This window comes from Magnolia sinica, chromosome 8 (genome assembly GCF_029962835.1).
Source record: "Magnolia sinica isolate HGM2019 chromosome 8, MsV1, whole genome shotgun sequence".
Classification (NCBI taxonomy): domain Eukaryota; kingdom Viridiplantae; phylum Streptophyta; class Magnoliopsida; order Magnoliales; family Magnoliaceae; genus Magnolia; species Magnolia sinica.
The window spans coordinates 67553291-67573290 of NC_080580.1; positions in this window are offsets into that span (position 1 = coordinate 67553291).

Here is a 20000-nt window from a genome sequence, read left to right on the forward strand (position 1 = left end):
TTCGCCACATGCCTGGCCTCGAAGTCGTAGAGGGGGAGATGAAAACCTCTGATCAGCCTCAGAATGGTCTAATGAAACAAGCGAAGATTAGGAAAAGAGCTGCGTTTGGCTTCAAAACCCTTCCCAAGAAGAAGGGGACCAGACAAACTCTCAAAAATCCAGCAGGAGCAGCTTCCAGGGATGTATGGCTTACCAGATTAAGGCGTCTTCAGAAAAGGGGTGCGATGAACAACAGATCCCATGACAGATAAGATTCTAGTGTGGAATGCCCTGGGGTGGGAAATCAACCCACCATCAGAACCTTGAAGCGTCTCATCAAAGAACACAACCGGTGGATTGTGGCCATCTTAGAGCCGATGGTTACAGATTCCAAACGAGTTCAGATCAGCCTTCGAAGTGGCTTCCACTCATCTTTCTCGAACCTGGGCATAGGTGAAAAGATATGGATCTTTTATAAACATCATCAATTTGTTCAAGAGCTTTCTAAATCAAACCAGATGATTTCCCTATCCATTACCATGCAACAGCATTCCTTTCCTACCCTTTTGTCAATGGTCTACGCTAACCGCTCAAGAGTGGTGAGGCGTGTGCTGTGGGAGGAAATGGCAACAATGTCTAGAACTGTTCAGGGACCGTGGGCTCTATGCGGGGACTTCAACATGGTCAGTGGTGTGAATGAGCTTCGTAGCAAGGGCAGATTCGCAAATGGTAGTACGAGGGATTTTTCAGAAGCTATCAACAATGCGGGTCTTATTGACGTTGGCTTCTATGGGAGCAGATTTACGTGGTCAAACAATCACTCAGGCTCGACGAGAGTGTGGGCTCAGCTTGATCGGGTGCTGATGAATACAGCATGGACCAATGCTTTCCCTTCGTTCCAGGTACACCACCTCCCCCGACATAACTCAGATCATGCTCCCTTATTATTGGATTTTCCTAGACAGCAATATGTAGGTCCGAAGCCTTTTAGATTCCAACGCATGTGGGCCCATCATGATGCGTTTCTTCCTCTGGTGAAAGATGTGTGGTCCTCAGCTTCTGATATCAACCCCATCACCAATGTCTTGGTTAAAATGAAAGCTGTGAAGGATAGACTGAGAATCTGGAACAGGGCTGAATTTGGCAACATCTTCAACGCGGTCCAGCAGGCAGCGAAGTCTCTTTCTGACTTGGAAGACCAGATCCAGCAAGGTGACATTTCAAGGACAGAGGACTGTACTAGGCACAACGACATTTTGGAAGCTAGGGCTTCGCTATCTAAGTTGGAACTTCTCGAAGAAGTTTTCTGGAAACAGATGCTAGAAACAACTGGCTTGAGAAGGGGGATAGGAATACAAGTTACTTCCATGCATCTGCAACGAACTGAGCTAGAAAATCTCTCATCTCCTCCATTTGCCTCGAATTAAGGCAGAGGCGATGCAGGCAGCTATCAAAGCGAAAGCTGTCAAATATTAACACTCCCTTCTTTCTGCAGGGGTGGTTGATCTAGGGGGAGACATCTGGGATGTCATTCAGCCTTCGATTTCGGATGAGGATAACAACCGTCTGATGGCTAAACCGTCAATAGATGAGGTTCGACAGGCGGTTCGGTCTATTCCCGGGGACAGCGCTGCTGGCCCGGACAATTTCACTAGAGCCTTTTTCTCCATATGTTGGGAGATTGTTGGGCATGACTTACTCTGTGCGGTCATTGCTTTCTTTGAAGGTGCCGCTTTGCCGAGGGCCTTCACGTTCTCTCTTCTAGCCCTTCTTCTAAAGAAGGAAGCTCCAAGGTGTTTCGCAGACTACCGCCCCATCAGCTTATGTAATGTGGTGTATAAGATCTTTGCCAAAGTTCTTGCAATCCAGCTAAACAACCTCCTTCCTTCCCTCATTGCACCTAAGCAGGGTGCTTTTGTCCAAGGTCGTTCCATCTCAGAAAATATTGCTCTTGCCCAAGAAATGCTTCAGGAACTCAACAGAAAAGTGAGAGGTGGGAATATTGTTATCAAGCTGGACATGAAAAAGGCCTACGACAGAGTGGAGTGGCCCTATTTGAAGAAAGTTTTGACTTGTTTTGGCTTTTCTACTCCATGGATCAGGCTTTTGGACTGCTGTTGGAGCAATTGTTGGTTCTCTGTCCTAGTTAATGGGGAGGTGAGTGGTTTCTTTAAATCCACTCAGGGACTACGGCAGGGTGACCCTTCGTCTCCAAGCCTTTTTATTCTGGCATCAAAAATTCTGGGGAGAGGCTTTAAGGACCTGGTAAACCAAAGAAATTGCCTCCTGTTCAAAGGTCGAAAACAAGGTAATCGGGTCTCACATCTCCTTTTTGCCGATGACACACTTCTTTTCCTTAATGGTGGGATCCATTCCACTCGAGCAGTTAAGCACTTCCTCGACAGGTATCAGCAGATTTCAGGTCAGAAGGTAAATTTTCATAGGAGTATGTTTATACATCCTTAAAACATGCCGGCTTCCAGAATCGCGAGCATTCAGAGGGAGCTAGGCTCGATTACCCCAGTGGAGAGCATGATCTATCTTGGGTCCCAATTTCAGCGGGTAGACGGAAACAAGTCGATTTCAGAGGTTGATTGACAGGGTTAATGGACGAATTAGTGGCCGGAAAGCAAGGTTCCTTTCCATGACAGGTAGGGCCACGTTGGTCAATCACGTCCTGGCTAGCGTTCCTGTCCATACGCTTGCGGCTACACACGTTCCAGCTGGTATTCTCAAAATCTTGGAAAATAGATTTACAGATTTTCTTTGGGGAAGGGCAGAGGGAAGGAAAAAACTCCATTGGAGGAGTTGTCATCACATTGCCCTATGTCACGCCCCAAACTTGGAAAACGGGCTTACAAAATTCCCGATCGCCGAATCCGACGCCGACAGCTTCCGTAATGCCCCATTCTCGGATCCCGGCACTCACATGCCAGATTCCGATCCTGGGATCTTACAAGGAGGATTTCCAATGTACTTTTGTCTCGTAATAAGCACAACCACAAGTTTACCCAAATCATAAAGGCAACATCATCATCACATATCCACTAATATAATCATTTGAATAAGATGCTAAAAGGAAAAAATATATGTCAAATCCAAGCTCCATAAGTGAACTACATGCTCCAAGCTCCACGCTGCTGCAACCTAACATCACCTGCACGCATCTATCGTGCATAAGCTTACAAAATCTTAGAGGGTGGTGAAAGTGTGTGCACAAGATAAGTGTCAAGTATACCATAAAGCTCATAAATCATACATCATCGGGATAAGCGGAAACATTGACAAGATCATGAATCATACGATATCAGAGTAAGCGAAAATATACTGGTAAGTCCATGAGTGCTATCAGTCGTACCAAGGCTATGCGATGCAAAACATAATAAGACAATAACAATTGCATAGGATGCAATACAATATGCAAATCCTAACGAGTCACGAACACCATCAACCTCATCTAGGTCATATAAGTGCAAAAACATAGTAACTCAAAATGCTAAGTACTGCGGATGCAATGTAATATGTGGTGCGAATGAAATGGCCATGCTGGAATGTGAAATCGGGATGATAGTACGTAGTATCGCAGGCTACGGGGTTCACCACAAGGGACTTCTATCCAAACCAGTCTCATACCTAAATTTGGATAGTCTGACTCAATGTGGTAAACTCCTGATCTCAGGTTAGTCACGCGCCCAACAGAAATCCTGGCCATGCAAAGTTACATATTACAAATAGTTACACACCACCAGTCTGAGTGGATAGTGAATGAATGAATGAATGATATGCAATTCCTGCTCAATAAGTCCACATATCAGTACGGTTGCTCTCTGAGGAAATCGCCGGGGTCTATTACACTCGACACCGACTGCCTCCTCCTTAGCTGCACAGCCGAGCGAGTGGAATAGACCTCACTATCCGCCTGACCAGTAGCTTGTCAATACCTACTCGGCTCATCGATAGCGGACCCATTTATGAGCTAGTCATACTCAGCCTAGCTTATAGCCCCCTCACTCGGGCGAATAAGGCCACACCCCCTCCCAACCGACCACGACACAATGAGAGATGCGGCTTATTAGTGTTCGACACTCGGGTGCTCATGTTTCACTCAGTCTAGACGTTGGGGCTTCTCCTGGCCTCGGAGGTTCTAGAATTTTCACCCAAGGACATCCTAAGTGCCCACAGTGTTAGAACTAAATATTTTCGGTGTCCCATCTAGCCATCAACGATGTGCCTGTGGAGGTCACGGCCCTGATGTCACTAGGGCGTACAATGATCAAGTCACATGTATGCGAGATGCATGAGTCACACTGTTCAGTCGTGCAGCAATCCTGCACGTACTGTGCGATAATGTGGGGCACTCCGTCTCATAAGGAGTCCCGTAAATAGTCTGCCCAATGGCATATTCTATAATCAAACATTTCTCATATCAGGCATACATATGATGCATATGGGCATGAATCATGGAGTTATACTAAGCATTTTATATGGTGATGAACTATCCTCACAACGAAGATGGGCCTTGATGGCCTACACACAACAAGTTCTGGCCTATCAATGGGCCCTAGGGAGAGTTATAATGCGGACATTTAACCAACATTATTCTTACAATGTGGACGTCAAACCAACATTGCTCTTAAGGCATGGCCCGCCATTAATGTCATTACATAACCCATGGTGGAATCACACAATGCAATAGACCTTGTATACATCCCATTGGGCCTCGACCCATAGGCCCTTATACATCAAGGTGAGTTTAATCACATGGTCCAGTATAAATATACAATACGTGCATCATAACGGACCATACAAATAGACGGCATACATCATGGTGGTGTCCACACTGGCAAAACAGGTGGATGGCTTGGGGATCACATACATCAAATGGGACCCACAGAACTTACCGACATCAAATGACCAGCTATATAGCTGGTGTGAGGTTCCCCAGCCAAACCGCATCCACCGTCCATGGGTTGGATGGTGCGGATGCAATGCATTAATCAAGGTGGGGTCCATGAACGGTTTGGACCCCACACACATCATCAAGTGGGCCGTATCAATGGGCCTCAACAATGGGCATATATTTTCATTAAGTGGGCCTACCGTAACATTTATTTTCCAACCAATCTAATTATAAGGCTACAAAGACCTAAATAAGAAGTAAGACAAATTTCATATAGATCTAAAGCTTCTGTGACCCAAAAAGTGTTTCAAAGGTGGTCATTCAATTCACCACTGTTTTCTACAGTGTGGTCCACCTGATAACTGGATGGTGTGGATCACAAATGGATCGTGGCATGCCCCACATAGCCTGTCAGATGGATGACTGATCTAAAATAAATACAATCAAGGCGGGACCCATGAAACTTACTGACATCTTCACAGCAGCAAAATACCAGCCGCCCAACAGATGGATGATGAGATATAACACATACATAAGATGAGGGCCCCACCATCTAGGGTCTGGACAGTGTGGAAAAACACATATTTCATGGTGGGTTCCACCTGCTGATGGACGGCATGAGTGAAACACATATCATAGTGGGCCCCTCCAGCCAAATGGATGGACGTGTGAGTATAACACATATCTCAAATGAGGCACAGCAGCTATGCTGCTGGGACCCAGCGTCCCTCCACGGACAACATGGATACAGAACACATACATTAATGTGGTTCCACCATCCACGGTAAATAAAACACATACATCAGTGGGTCCCACGTGGGGCCAACCTGACGTTTATTTGTCATCCACCTGTTGATAAGGTCACACGGACCTGGATGAAAGGGAAAAACAAATTTCATATTAATCCAAAACATCTGTGACACCCAAAAGGGTTTCAATGGCAAACGTTCAATCACTATGTTTCCTGTGATGTGCGCCACCTAAGAGCCATATATAGCTGATTTTTGGGGGGGAACCCACTGCCCTAAAGGGGCCATCAAATGCACGGCGTTGATGCTCCAAACACATCATGGTGGGGCCCACATATGGGACTGTGGTCCCTGCCTACCCGTCCGCCAGTGGCGCAGGACACCCTACGCGTCCTCAGGAGTTTCAGCAGCAGCAACGCCTCCTGCTGCTCTCTTGTTTTTTTAAAAAAAAAATGGTTTTCTTATGGTTTTTCATACATGGGGCCCACATCGGAAGCATCCACCCCGTCCATTGCTTCCCATAGCTCAAGACAAGCCAAACAAGCCCAATATTCGAGGTGTTTTGGAGCATAGAAACCTCAAGTGGTTTTTCAACAGTAAAAATCCCATTTTCTTGTGCTGTGGCCCGCTCAAATGTCGGATCAGCTTCATTTTTCAGCTCAACGCCTAAAATGAGTTGGGGAAAAGGATGGACGGCTTAGATGGGATCCTTACATCAAGGTGAGGCCTACACAAGTAGCCCACTTAAATGGCTTATGGAACCAAGCTAATATTTGTATTTTCCATCAACGTCCAACGTCCATTCCGAGTATAGAAGGTGGGCTGCCCAGGCGGGCCACCAAATGATGGGTGGTGTGGATACAACACTTATAAAGTGGGCCCCACCTGTAGATGACTTGGATAAAATACATGCCTTATGGTGGGGTCCATCCGGGTGGGCCACATGGCCATACTATCACATACAATAGAGAGAAAAAAAATGAAAGAGAGAGGGAGAGAGGGAGATACACGTGTGATGGAGGGACCCTGACACTATGGGTCCTCCTTTGCATGATTTACAATATACATTAAGTGGGTCCCAATACATGTGGGCCCACCAAATCAAATCAACGGTGGAGATTTCTTCTCCACCAAAATGGAAGGTCTAGATGACCCTTATCAAACTATGAAGTAAACATCATGATGGGGTCCATGGAGAATGGCCCCATCATGGAATGATCATGATAATCAAGGTGAGCCATCAGCCACATTTAGGGTCCAAAGTGAGATCTATACCATCAATCGGTAGGCCTCACTTGGCCCATCATAAAAGCATGAAATCAAGGCTATAAAAGCACCCACCGTTCGATCTTCTTAGTCCGTTGGAAAGCCAATCTCCTTGTGTCTCACTTTGATGGTGAAAGATGAGGTTTGAATGGCTATGATGATAGATTTTGGATGGGAAAGTGGGCCATACACAAACTCACTTTTCTCTCACTTGGGAAAGTCATGGACGTCCACTCTTTTATTCTCTTTGTTGCTTGGAAATTGTGTTGGAGAAATGAGAGAGAGAGAGAGAGAGGGTTGTTGTAAGAGAAGTGATGGTTGATGGATGTGAGCTGCTGGTGTACTTGACTAGCATGGGTGTGTAGAGAAAGGGTGAGAAAGAGTTAACTTTGGGGTTGCTTGACTTGAGGAGAAAGAAAGCATTGATTGATTGATTGATGGGACATTTCGTAGAGATTCTCTTGGGATTGCAAACACATGGGATTTTTCTTCGAAATAAACGCCGGCCTACATCTCCCTACCAAGGTATCGACTCGGTATGCAAGACGTGGCGTTGGAACCGCGGTGATGGTGCGCTCGCAATGGTACAAGTCTCAAATTAGGCCGACTCAGATCTACGGGATACGACTAATGGTCGTGTGAAAATGTCGATCATATGTCGCAGGTTGTCGAAATTCGACGGGAAGGATCGCGAGAGTCGACGGAACAGTACAGGCTAGGATACGGGTCTTACACCCTACCCAAGAGTGAAGAGGGATTAGGGATTAGAAGGCTCCAAGATGTTATATGTGCGTTCCGAATGAAGATAGCTTGGACATGTGTAAACACGGCAAATTCCAGCATGTGGGCAACGTCCATGCGATCTACTTATGCCCAGGATGTGGAGACTGCTGGGCAATCTCACCAAGTGAAGGAGACGTTCCCCTTATGAAAGAGAATTAGAGCTCTCCTCCCTTTTGTTAAGGTTACTGTTCAATGGCGGATTGGTGAAGGAAATCTACATCTTTAGAAAGACAACTGGACTGGAATGAGACCTCTGCAAAATAGGTTGACGGTCTCAGTTCCTCCTGCCCTCCAATCGCTTTAAGTGAAGGACTTTTTGGGTCAAATGGGGCCTCTCCCTCCTTCTGCTGTTTTCTCAGTGCTTGCCCAGGAGCAAATTGATGCTATCTTTCAGGGGGGTTTTTGTCTGTCTGTCGGTGTTGACAACCCCTGCTGGCCACGCCACCCTTCTGGAAGTTTTTCGATTTCCTTGACATGGAAAATCTGTCAAGCTCGCAGTCCTCCAACGGTTTGGGGCCGAAAATTCTGGAATGTCAGAATTCCCCCGAAATTGTCCACCTTCATCTGGCAGATCCTCAGAGGGGAGGTTGCGGTGGATTCGGTTGTTCAATCGCGTGAGGTGCAGATGGCCTCTAGGTGTAGTTGCTGCTGTGAGCAGTTCAGCAGGCATAGGCCCACGGTGGAAACGGCAGATCATGTCTTCTTACATAGTGCCAAAGTGAAGTTCATATGGTCCCATTTCGCTTGGATTATGGCATTCCCATCATTCGCTGTCTGACGGTAGGCGAGTGGCTTACTCATTGGTGGGGCTCACGCTCAACGATAGGCCTTGCAGGTCCTTTCAAGAGTGAGTTGCCATGTTTCATTCTGTGGGAGCTTTAGAAGTGCCAAAATTTTGCCAGATTCGATGGGATCTTCTTGCGTGTTGAACTTCTTATCTCTCGCATCTCCGATTAGCTAAGGAGAATCGCCAATAATCGATCCTCGCCAACATCCCGTATGGACAGTCATAGCAGGGTTCTTTCTTCTCTAAGGATTCATTTTCAGCCCCTTCACGACGTTTCCCACGTGGTGCGTTGGAGAAAACCCCCTACTGGGTGGGTCAAACTAAATGTCGATGGATCCTCTCGAGGCAACCCGGGTGTGGCTGCGAGTGAGGGGGTTTACAGGAATGAGGATGGAAATTTTCTGTTTGGTTTTTATACTGGTTATGGCCTCGCTTCTAATACTAGGGCTAAACTCTGTGCAGTCCATGATGGTCTCCTTCATTGCTTCCATTGCGGACTGTCAAACATCATTTTTGAATCTGACTCCGCTATAGTTGTTCATTTTTTGTCAGGAGGGGCTACATTGGGTTGGAAATGGAAATATGGGCTCTAAAGGATTCGTACTCTCACCTCCTTAGGGAATGCTCGGTTCCAGCATATTTGTAGAGAAGGGAATGGGCCGGCAGACGGATTGGCGAATTTTGGGAGAAGGGAACAACAATTTATCCTCTTATCCAACAGTGCGGCTCTTCCCCAGCTAGTAAGAGGGCTTCTTTTCCTTGATAAAGTGGGATTAGGATCCGTCAGGAAGAAGTTCAGGGGGTAATGGCGTTAGGGGAGCTAATAGTTTGGTCAACCTGCCGTTTTCTGTTCTGTTTTCCCAGGAGTGTCTCAGAGTCTGTATTTTGGGCTGGAGGTAGTTACTACTTCATGTTAGGCAGAAAAGCCCCCCGCCCTGTTTATATCACATAATAGGTGGGGCCCCCCTTTTATAGGGGTCCACCCGAAAGGTTGTACATTTTGTTGATCAATGGAATCTTAGCCTAGTGCCTTCTTTAAAAAAATAAATAAATGAATGAAAATAAAGGGTTGAGATAATGGTATCGACACTTATGGATGATCTTCTGGTGCACAATGAGTCCTTGAATGACTCATATGAGGCCGGGAGAGAATTCAACAAGATGCATGCTTAATCCTCATCTTTTACCATTTCCTCCATACCTAGTAATTTATAAATTATTTTTTTAAAGTTACTAATATGGGCCTTAACATCACCTTCCTCTGCCATCCGTAGATTGAACGACTAAAGCTTCAAGTACATCCACCGAGATGTCCTCAAAGTTTGCCCATGTACTTATTGCAGTTTTCTCACTCATGACATTATAGAGGACCTCATTCGTTAGGTATAATTGGATAGAGGTTCTTTCTTTCTTATCCATCTTATTTCATACTTCATTTGTTAAAGAATCTGACTGCTTCTTAAGGATGGCATCGTCCAATCTTTGCTGAACTAGAAGACTGGTCATCTTGACCTTCCATAGTTCAAAGTTATTTTCTCGAAATATTTCTTAACATCGAACTTAGGATTATAAGACATTGATACCCTGCTTTCAGATTCAACCACATCCCAACGATTAACTCTGATACCACTTATTGGGGAACCGCAGAAGCACACAGAGATGTATCATGAAAAGTATTCCAATCGCACAATCAAGCCCAATCACAAAGACTCTGGATTTAATGTGGAAAAACTATTTCAGGAAAAAAACCATGGCACAAAGCGAAAATGATGCACTATGAAAGAAGAAATTACAAGAGATAAAGATTACCCAATTCGAACAAGCCTCGAATCACCCAAGCTACACCCTTGAAACCCTATGAATGAATTAGAAAGCTTGTATTAACCTAATCCTGATTACACCCTTATTTATAACATTTAAGAGAATGACAATTAGAATAGGAAAGAAATCCCGCATTTACACAATTCTACGTAACTCTGCACGATAGTTCAATGACACATTTGATGGCATTGAACAACGAACCAAACACCAAAATGTTCCAACAAATAAATATGAAATTTTTAAATTTTCTCGATGTCACTTTGATGGGACTTTGATGTCATCAAATAACCTTTGATGGCATCAAACCCCACTTGATAACATAAAAAAGGACACCCAAAGTGTCCATCAACCAACATGGGAAATTCTGGATTTTTACAATGGCATCGAGTAACCATTCGATGGAATCGAACAGTGCTCGATGGCATCGACAAACCCTGTTGTTAAAAAGATTTGAGACATCAATAATTATCATTACTGGTTCTTCGAACATATTTGGAGAAATCTCCTATTTTAGAAGGATTGTGACAGATGACTTCGCAGATGAGATTATATCCAGTTGTGGGATAGGATATGATTATTCGGCGAATTTTTTTATAGACGTGCTAGGCATGTTACCTTACTTAATGGGCACGTTAATTAGGGCCACTGACATGAGATGGTAATTTATCCCCTTAAAGGGCCTGATAAGAGTCTATGCAATCTCATTAATGACAGAAAACATAATGTTGAAGGAAGATAAGAAGCAGATCTCTTCAGTTGTGAGTACAAATTCTACATATGCTAAACATGTAGTGTCTCCACATGACATATTCCTATTGGTCCATCTCAGGGTGCCAAAAATGGGTGTAAACAATGCCTCTAACGTTCCTTCATATCGAAAGATGCGATGGGACATTTGATATCTAAATTTTCCATGGCCATTTGATTTTCAACATTTTTTTTTTCAAAAAAACTAATAACATTTCATTCATAGGGATGGAAAGTTATAGGAATGAAAACAGAAAAAACATTCAGGATGGGCTACCAAGAAAAGGAGGCTGCCCCTCCTATCGTAATGGGGCAAGGCATTTAAAAAGAGGCTTAGCTCTCACGTATTGAGCTTAGGCCCACTTTATCTAGGAACAGGAGGCCTCGGATGGAGGGAGGGAGATCTCCTAACGCCCTAAAATCATGATTAACTTATGAACCACTTCCTAACCCAGCGATTCCATCCGCCACCGCGTTTCCTTCTTTAGGGATGTGAGTGAAGTGGACATCCATTGTAGCCTCAAGGGAGCTGATTTTTGCCATCCAATACCACAAAGACCAGGCAAGCAAGTTGATTTGGAAAGGGCAGTAATGGATGATTTTGAGTCGCTTTTCACTATCACTCTGTATAGTCCCTTGTCCACACAACGAGAGAGGCCCTCCTAGATCGCCCTGATTTCGGCCCTCGTATTGGAGCAGAGTCCGAAGAGGAAAGCACCTAAGCTATCTCTGGCCACACCACCTCCCCCCCCCCCCGATGGGCCCGAGTTTCCCAGCGCCAACCCATCTACATTGATCTTTGCCCATCCGAGGGGGGGCTTCTTCTATTTGACCACCTGAAATTTATATAGGAAGTTTGGGATGATCGCCTACAATTCCCAAGATCCGCAGAGATATCTCTATGGACAGATTCGGAGCCTTAGGAAGTGGAAGAATAGGCCCAAGTAGGCTGATCCAGTAAAGGGTACTCGAAATAATCACTGTGGGAAGTAGCATTGCTCCTTCGAAGTGAGCAGCGTTCTTGGCTTTCCAAATCTCCCAGAAGATAAAGACAGACATGAGGCCCTTCAAAGAGAAAATTCTGTTGGAGGTCATGATCGCAGCACACCAAGCATTGGACATCCCTACCATTGTCGAAGGGAACGACTCACTGATGTTAAAGATACGACTGAAATGACCCCACACATGAGAAGCTGTTACACCTGATGCTAATAGGTGATGGATCGTCTCAGGTTAGGGCGAAGAAGCGGCGGGATAGCACTCACACTTTGAGGCTAAGCAGATTCCTTTACCTTGAATCCTGTCATCCACTAGTATAGCCTTGTGGATTATCTTTCAGGCCAGTAGGGAGAGTTTCGGTGGGAGTTTAGGGTGCCACACCCACCTAGCCCAAGCTTTTTTTGGAGCCATGTACTTTGATGTTTCGCCAAGCCGAACCAACGGACATTTCCCCCGAATTTGAGTATGTCCAAACGCACTTATCCTCAACTGCTGAAGTGCAAATCCCTTCATCTTCAATGTGGTCAAGGATCGACTACGGGAGTTAATGTAAGCATCAGAATTCTCCTTACATAATTGCTAGTTTTAATGTGGACGCAAAGTGCGTTGGCTGATTTTGCTTTTATACCATTACGCTTCAATCACAATCATCGTCCTGCTTCTTCTTCGACCAACGCTTAATTTTTGTGGTGGTATGCCTTTTTAAAAAAAAAAATAGTAGCGTTTCATTCATAGGAACAGAGAGATATAAGAATGAAAAACTGGAAGAAAATACATTCGGGAGGGGCTGCCAAGAAAAGGAGGTAGCCACTCTTATCGTAATGGGACAATATAGTGAGAAGAGCTTAGCTCTCGCGAGTTGAGCCTAAGCCCCACTCTATCTAGGAATAAGATGCCTTGAATTGAGGGAGGGAGATCTCTTAACACCCTAAAATCTCATTTGGCTTACGACCCACTTCCCAATCTAGCGAGCCCATTTGCGACCGCGTTACTCTCTCCAAAGATGTGGGTGAAGTGGACCTCCATCGTAGCTTTATAGGAGACGATTCTAGCCACCTAATACAATAAAGACCAAGCACAGTGAGTTGAATTGGAAAGGGCAACAATGGCGAATTTTGAGTCGCTTTCAACTATCACTCTGGATAGTCCCTCTTTCGTGCACCAAGAGAGGCCCTCCTGGATCGCTTTAATTTCGGCCCTCATATTGGAGCCAAGATTGAACCCTACTGCGAACGCGAAGAGGAGAGCACCCGAGCTGTCTCTGGCCACACCACCACCTCCCGATGGGCCCGAGTTTTCCAGCGCCGATCCATCAACGTTGATCTTCGTCCATCCTTAGGGGGGGGGGCATTCTCCATTTGACCACCTAAAATTTAGAAAGTTTGGGATGGACGCCCGTAATTCCTAAGATTCGTGGAGAAATTTCCTTGGACAAAATCGGAGCCTTGGGAAGTGGAAGATAAGGCCCAAGCATGTAGATCCAGCGAAGGGTGCTTGAGATAACCATTGGGGGATGAAGCATTGCTCCTTCGAAGCGAGCGACATTCCTGGACTTCCAAATCTCTCAAAAGATAAGGATAGGCATGAGGCCCTTTAAAGGGAAAATTTTGTTGGAGGCCGTGGCCGTAACCCACCAAGCATTGGACACCCCTACCACTATCAAAGGGAGTGAGCCACCGATGTTAAAGATCCGAGAAATGATCCCACACGTAAGAAGTTATTTCACTTGAAGCGAATAGGTGGTCAATCGTCTTAGGCTAGGGCAAGGAAACGATGGGGTGACACTCACATTTAGAGGCTAAGCAGAGATGTCTTTGCCTTGAATCCTGACATCCACTGGAATAGCTCTATGAATAATCTTCCAGGCCAGCAGGGATAGTTTCGATAGGATTCCTGTGAATTCGATCTCCGGGTTTGGGGCGTGACAGCGAGCTCTAATGTTTTGTGAATCCGAACTAGCAGACATTTCTCCCGAATAAGAGTCTGTCCAAATGCACCTGTCCTCCACTTCTTAAGTGTAAAAACCTTCATCACGAATGTGGTCACAGACCGACTTCAGGAGGAGCTGTTCAACTCGGTTTTGTGCTTGCCATCCGTTAGGGTCGATCGCCTCAGCCACCATAGTTGGCTGAATTTTAGTAGGGGTAGTCGAGAGCTGCCAAGCTGATAGAGGGCCGAGCTCTATCCAGTCTATGGATCATAAGCAACAGTTCCCACACCCAAAAAAGGGGAAACAAGAGGAGTGAGAGAAATCTGTCCTACAGAGTGAACATCTATGGTGTACTTACACCTCAAGAAGGAGCTCCAAGGATAGCTGTCAGCTCTGAAGAAGATATTCCAGGCCATCTTCATTTGGAAAGCCTCCATAACTAAGTGAAGGCTGCGCATCCCCAGTCCCCCTTTAAGCTTTAGGAGCACGATTCTTTGCCAACTTAACTAGTGGCAGCATTTCTTGTTGTCCTCCCACCCCCAAAAGGAATTAGAGAAATCCCTATGAAGCTCATGCAAGAGAGTAGATGGAATATCCGTAGCCACAAGCGTATGGATAGGGATACTCGCTGGAACGTAATTGATGAGAGTTATCCTGCCAACTTAGGATAAAATACACTGGTTCCAACCCACCAACCTATTTTTGATTTTGTCAATCAACACTTGAAAGTACAACCTCTTCGGTCTTCCTTGAAAGATCAGGACCCCAAGGTAAGTAAAGGGGGTTGATCCTTTGCTAAAACCAAGGATCCTCTAGGCAGAACTGATGCGGGATGGATATTTCCCGACTGAGATAATGAAAAAGCTCTTCTGATAGTTAATTTTCTGGCTCAATGACTTTTCATATCTGTGTAAGAATCTTGCAATTTGCTTAAGGGATTCACATCCGTTGTTAGCAAACAAAAAGGGAGTTTGATCTCGTGTCACGTGTGGCATGCTTGAGATCTGCCTTGTGCACATGGGTGAGCTTGGAAAAACTCACCTAATAATTCACCAATATGGCTGATGGTTCAAAATTAATCTAGATTGGATGATGCTGATCATCTAATCAAGTGACCGTTAAAAGTAATAGTAGTAAGGAAGTGGTTAATAGTCAAACATTCAGAAAGATAGTTAAGAAATGATGGATTAGGTTTTCTAATAGGTGTAGATTTTATTTTATTTTATTTTATTTTACCATAAGACTTCTGTGATAAGGCTCACAAGATGAACAACCCTTATTTGTGCATCACCCATCCACTGATTGTCTCCACTATAGGCAGACACCATTGATCATACTTTAGTTACACGATGCTTGAAGTAAAGCAGTAATAGTACTTTGATTGATAGAGTTGAGTGTTGAATTTGAGGGTAGCAGGCAAGGTGCCTTTCTCAGGCTGGCAGAACTGTTTTGGTTAAGCATGTTCTTGGGAGCATCTCGGTTCACGCGATGGCAGCGGTCCATCTTCCTTCTTAGGTTCTTTCATCGCTGGAAAAATGATTTGCAAACTTCTTTTGGGGATGGGCAGACGGCAAGAGGAAGTTGCACTGGAAGAGTTGGAAGGCAATTACTCTTCCCAAAGAAGGAGGTCTCTGAATCAGGAAGTTGTCTGAAGTCATTAAGGCCTTCCACCTTAAAATGGCCTGGGCGATCAAATTCAAGGAGGAAACCAGCTTGTGGGGTTCCTATATGTCTGCCAAATATGCCCAGGATCTGTCTCTCACAAGCCTAGGGCGCTCGTCTTGTCTTCCTTCCCCGCTATGGAAGAAAATTCTGCTTCACCTGCGCCTACTAGAGTCTCAGGTGCAGTGGAATCTTGACGATGGTAGTACCAATCTCTAGAGCATGAACTGGACAGGGCTGGGCCATCTCCAGCACTTTACTCTAGCTCTTATTCTAGTCGATCTACAATCATCGAAGGTGCAACATTTTCTGGGCTCAAATGGCCCCCTCCCTCCCTCCGCGGTCTTTGTTTTCCTCCCCCAAGAAACAGATTTCATTTTTCATAAGGGTTTCTGTTTGTTAGACGGGCCTAATTCCCCTTTCTGGCCTCACACCCCATTGGGCAGCTTCTCCATCAATTCAGCCTGGGATTCCTGCAGATTGAGTTTGGCTTTTCGACTCAATACAATCTTAACGAGTCAAGATAAGAACGATTCGAGTTTCTAGGAGAAGGAGGAGTAGAGTTTCGAGTCGAGTTTCAAAATTAGGAAAAGTAAAAAAAAAAAAAAAATCGTCTTTCCAGGAGAAGGAAAATGAGTCGAGTTTCAAAATTGGGGATAAGGAGAAGGAGGAGTTGAGTTTCAAAATTGGGGAGAAGGAGAAAGATTCATGTTTTCTGAAGAAAGAGAATGATTCGAGTTTCTGGGAGAAGGAAAATGAGTCGAGTTTCAAAATTGGGGAGAAGGAGAAGGATTCATTTTTTCGAGAGAAGGAGAACGAGTTGAGTGCGAAGGAGAACGATTCGAGTTTCAAGATGGGGGAGAAGGAGGAGTCGAGTTTTAAAATTGGGAAAAGGAGAAGGATTCGTGTTTCTGGGAGAAGGAGAATGAGTCGAGTGAGAAGGAGAACTATTCAAGTTTCAAGATGTGGGAGGAGGAGGAGGAGAAAGAAGAAAGCAGAGAGGAAATAGAAAGATCTCATGCAACTGCAAGTAGCTTTGCTGATCGAGTACTGTTGAATTCCAACAAAAAAGCCAAGAGGAAAAGCATTGATAGAATCAGTGGACTACCTGATGATGTCCTTCATCACATGCTTTCATTGATGCCAACCATATTCATGGTACGCATAGGCATTATGTCTAGGAGATGGAGAGATGTATGGTAACAGACATGGCCTGATGCCACTCTTATGGAATTTGGGGACGAATTCGGGGCTTACCAAACCAACGAACAATTCAAAGCCATTGTAAACCGATATCTACAACTCCACAAGGGCAAGGAGATTAATATATTTCACCTCAAATTCAACCCTGGCAAAAAATATATATCATAATTTTAGAAATGGGGTGCATTTGCAGTCGCAAAAGGAGTTAAGGAACTCGACATTGATTTATGTCAACAAATACATGATGGTAGTATGTGTGAACTCATTGAGGGGCTGTTTAAGTTTTAACTTCCATGGTAAATGCAGGGAAATACATCCGTTTTACTTACTCCACCTTATTTGAAATTAGTAGGAATTACGTTTCGAAAAGCCGTCCATACAATATCTTTTATAACTGATTTAAATATGTGGGCACCATGATATATGTGAGTTATCCACACCATCCATCCTTTTAAAATATATATTTTAAGGCATGAACCCAAAAATGAGGAAAATCAAAAGCTCAAGTGGACCACACCTTAGGGAACAATGATTATTAAGATGTCAATGGTTGAAAGCTATTTTCTCCCTAGGGCCCACATTGATGTTTATTTGTAATCCAACCTATTCATAAGGTCACACAGTCATGGACAAAGGGAAAACAAAAATATTAGTTAGATCCAAAACTTTTGAAGTCTTCGAGAAGCTTTCAATGGTAGGAGTTCAATTTCCATTGTTTCCTATATTGTGGTCCACTTGATCTTTGGATCCGCCTCATTTTTTGGCGCATGCCATAAAATGAGATGGCTTAAGGGATAGACGGTGTGGATAAGACACACACATTATGGTGGGCCTCACAATTTAATATTTTTCTCCTCGATCGACGTGAGAAGTGCTATAAATGAAAGCGGGCAGTCAACATCACCTTCAAAATCCAACCAGAAATACATAGGTAAATAATTATTACCCATTTACCTTGAATTACATGTGTAATTAGAAAATCAAACAGGCCCTGATAGTAGTAGGCTTTGTAACTTGCCTAACTCCCTCTTTCGTTGCGATTCTATAACCCATTTATTTTGAGTCACTGCGAATTCCGCCCGCCTTCAAATTTCAATGGTTACACTTACCTAAAAAATCTTCACCTATACTCTGTTAGAATTACAGATGCCCCGCTTCAAATCATAATTTCAAGTTGCCTGCTTCTTGAGGAATTAACTTTAAGGGGATGTTGTGCTCTAATTAAGGTGAAGATTTCTGCTCCTCATTTGCCACTAAAGAGCTTGACTGTGGTTGACTGTCACTGTGTCGAAGAGATTGAGATTTTTTCTCCAAACCTATACATTCATTCCATTTTGCCGAGAATTTCATTCGTATTTCGTTTAGGGATATTACGAGCTTGGTGGATGTGGTTCTTAATGGTGTAGATATGGAGTGCAGTGATGACGATGTTTGGATAACAGTTCGGCGCCATCTCGAGCATCTGAAGATTCGTACATTGTCTGATCTATCACTTCAGATTATTGAACATAGGCTCCAAAATTTGCCTATTACATTACACAGTTTGCAAGAATTGTGGATAAGGATGGATCTGTTTGGTGATAACTATCTGGACATCATCTATATCTTCTTCAAAAATTGTCCATGCATGTCCTTGTCTAAAGAAGCTTTTCATTCAACTTTCGTCTCTCAGTGAGGATCCCTTAGAAATCCAGATACTGCCAGACACTCCAGAGATTATTGATCATATGAAAGTGATCAAAATCAAGGGTTTTAGAGGTATCAAGATTGAAATGGAGTTGATGAAGTCTTTTTCTTTTTTTTTTTATATTCAACTCGAGTATCTAGTTTTGGTAGCTCCTAAGCAATGCATCCTAAACATGAAGAATGATTCTGCTTCGGAGTCTACATCTATCCAGACACCACTGGATCTTCTTCAAAATCAAGTATTGATGTTAGCAAAGTCATCATTATCTATGCACATATAATGATATATGAATATTCAGATGATGATGGTCCTTTGGCCCCAATGCATACAATTTTACCACCTTGAAAAGGGATCATCATCATCATCATCATCTAATGCCCAGGTACCTAAATATTCGGATGATGACGATGAGGATGCTGGTGATGATGAGATGCCGATGATGATGAGGATGTCAACGATTATGAGGATGCCAGTGACGATGAGGATGCCGATGATGATGAGGATGACGGTGATGATGAGGATGCTGGTGACGATGACGATGGTGCTTGAGCCCAATGCATAAAGAATTTGTGCACATGTCATGTACTACATAACATTCTTCTGTTTTGGTTTGTTAATACTCTAAAATTGTTTGAATAAAATTTTGGATCCTGTTAATTCCTTAAAAAAAAAAAAAAAAACTTCTTTGTTTATGCAGTGTTTTGATTATGATAACTACATGGAAATAAACTTAAGAAAGCCATCGTGGTGGTGCCCTCATTATAACCAGCCCGTTAGCTGCACCTACTTATGTATTGATTGAAATATGGTTAAGGTAAGTACTTTTAGTTGAGCTTTGATCACATAACATTGTCCTTTGTGAATAAGCCATACTTTCATAAGGTCAAGATGCATTTGTTATCTTATCTTCCCTTAAATTCTGGTGTTTCTAGCAAACTAATATGGACTCTCTCTCTCTCTCTCTCTCTCTCTCTCTCTCTCTCTCTCTCTCTCTCTCTCTCTCTCTATTATTTATTTATTTTTTCAAAAGAATCTTGAATCCAACCGGCTCAGGGATCATCTGACTACTTTTGCAGAATCTTTGAACAAAGCCAGGAGCATGATTTATCCTCCAGTCCAAGCTCAGCTTGGAAGTGATACTTTGGCTGTGTTAGCAGACACTGTGGATAGAGAGCACAAGAGACTTCTTGCCCGAAAATCGATCATTGAGAGATGCAAGAGCTATCTTTTTCTGCGTTTTGTTAATTATAGAACCCCAATTAGATTTAGGCATGATACACATTTTAGTTATTGGGAGAACCCATGTACCCTCTTTTGGATCCATGAACAACTCTGAGAGATCTTTTTCTGTCTTAAAAGATATAAGAGCAAAACAATCAACCTGTTGATATTGGAAGTCTGCTTTTTTAAACAGAACCCATTGTTGAGCAAGTGTTCCTTACTGCTAATGCAAGGTCAAATGCTGATTTTGAACAACGGGTAATGAT